This window comes from Oncorhynchus gorbuscha, linkage group LG09 (genome assembly GCF_021184085.1).
Source record: "Oncorhynchus gorbuscha isolate QuinsamMale2020 ecotype Even-year linkage group LG09, OgorEven_v1.0, whole genome shotgun sequence".
In the NCBI taxonomy this organism is placed as follows: domain Eukaryota; kingdom Metazoa; phylum Chordata; class Actinopteri; order Salmoniformes; family Salmonidae; genus Oncorhynchus; species Oncorhynchus gorbuscha.
In genome coordinates, this window is record NC_060181.1 from 79,748,336 (window position 1) to 79,751,036 (window position 2,701).

Sequence of the window (2,701 nt, forward strand, 5' to 3'; positions counted from 1 at the left end):
ATTTCTCAGCCAATGGCCTATCCACATGCAGGCTTTCCCACACACTATACTCGTGATAGGAGGATGACGTGTTGTACATATGTAGGATCACCCTGTTGCAGGAGAAATTTCCTTCAAAACAGGATATTTTAAACATGTAGTGTATTTGAAGTTTAATAGTCTTCTGAAGATTGTAATTTCCTTTTTGAAATTTCAGTCTTGATTTTCATTCACCCCTACAAACATGTCCATTAATTATAATCCACATAATATTTCACATTTCTTTTTTTTCAGGATTAAATCCCTGCTGTAGCAAACTGGCTGGTATTAAGATCCTACATTTGTAGTAGCCTGTAATAGTAGCTGTAGTAACACGACCTATACAAGAAAGATCGTAAACCTACTCAACCATAGACCCATGAAATCTCAGAATGTATAGAATTCGAATCAATTCACTTCAATTTCAAGCACAGCACGAGAAAAACAAGCCAACCCCAATGATCTGCTGAGCTGCCTGGAGGTTATTTAAAAACATTTTTGATTTATTATTATTATTCATAATACAAAATGGTCAACATTTTTTACATCAAACATCTAACAAAACTAAACACAGGTATAAACATGAAAATACTAAATACATACAAAATATATATATATATATATTAATAATAATAAATAAATGCAATTTGGGTGCAATTGTATTCACTCTGAAAAAATCTCATTAATGATTTAGGAAGATGTTATTCTTAGTGTTATTCATTCATAATGTCTTAACAAGATGATTAAATTCAATCAAAAATAATTTTAATATTGGTATGGAATTATGGAATTGTTGTTTGTGTATAAAGTTTTTGGCAACAAGAAATAAAAACAATCTGTCACGTTCTGACCTTTATTTCCTGTGTTTTGTATTTAGTTAGTATGGTCAGGGCGTGAGTTGGGTGGGCAGTCTATGTTTGTTTTTCTATGTTTTGGGTATTTCTATGTTTCAGCCTAGTATGGTTCTCAATCAGAGGCAGGTGTCATTAGTTGTCTCTGATTGAGAATCATACTTAGGTAGCCTGGGTTTCACTGTGTGTTTGTGGGTGATTGTTTCTGTCTCTGTGATTGCACCAGATAGGACTGTTTTAGGTTTTCTCACGTTTGTTGTTTTTGTTAGTTATCTCATGTGTAGTTTCTTTATATATTAAAGAACATGAATAACCACCATGCTGCTTTTTGGTCCGCTTCTCTTTCACCAGAAAACCCTTACACAATCACAATAATTTCAATGGTCTTGTTATCATTGCAATATTAACATACTATTATACTATATCCTTCATGTCAAAAACATGGGTAGTGTTCAAAATGGTAAATAAGTATTCTGCAAGGTTTTCCCAAATTTCTAACACAAAAGTACATTCATAGATCAAGTGAGTCAGATTTTCACGTTTTTCACAAAAAAAACGCAGATATCATCAATAGCCCCAAATTTGGACAACATAGAATTATATGGATATATCTTATGTAGAATTTTAAAGTGCACTTCCTTCAATTTGTTAGGTATACAATATTTGTAAGTCATTAATTAACACAGTTTTTTTCCAAACAATGTTAGGAATAAGCAAGTTCCAGAAAAATGTTCCTCTAAAAGTTGGTACCGTGAATGGAAAATTTGTGTTATGTATTTATTACAACAAGATTTCTCAAGTAAGCCCACGCCTCCCAAACTGAGTTCTGGATAAGCTCTGTGAACATCACCACTGGGAATGGCTTTGATCACAGAAATAAACTCTCAAAGTTATTGGGAACTCATTCAATGTTAGAAATTGTTCATATTCAAGAATATTACCCCTGTTGTCAAAAAACATCAAGAACAAAGTGAATATTCCTCTCATGCCAGCTGGGGTAGAACAATGACTGATTCCTTAGAATTATGTCTGAATTATTCCACAAAAGAGCTTTATGTGGGGGACAATTGTCCAGGAAACATATTTTCTGGTCAATTACAGCAACAAGCTTGATGAAACCAAGCCAATTTAGCTGGTGATCGTTCAGGAATATAATTACAGTAAAAACTGAAGACCTCCCAACCTATTAAACACACGGTTTGGAATGAAATACAAATTGATTCTGTATTGGACCAAACATCTTTTCGACCAATTGATCTTGAAAGTGTTATTTATGCCAACAAAATTCAACAGCTTCAGAACTCCTTCAGCGCTTTTATTTGAGAGGACTGACTTCTTTAGTTTGTGAGACTTATTTTTCAAGATGAAGTCAAAGGCCTTGTTGATCTCTTTACAGGCAGAGGGATTGACAAATAAAGATAACGAGGTGTACACAAAGCGAGACAGTTCCTCTGCCTTGGACAGAAGCACTCTCCCAAGTATAGAAAGATCCCTTTGTTTTTTACTGTCTAGTGAACCATGAGCAGCATCCCAATGCAGCAGTTGCTATGGCTACTCACACGCAGAGCGGGGGACAGACAGACGAGCAACTAACATAACACATTATTTCTGATTTCTGCGCATAAAAATGAGCACGGGAGGGGAGTGATTCTTATCGGGACAGGACAGGAATGTTATAGAACTGTTGCAGTATCAGGACAATACGGGGAAAAACTGACAGGACAAGACAAGACATGAATTGATATTCACTCCCGTGTCAACTTCTAGCAGGGATGGAGGGAGAGGGCTAGAGAGAAGAAAATGGGGGGGGAGAGAAGGAAAGAGAGAGAGGG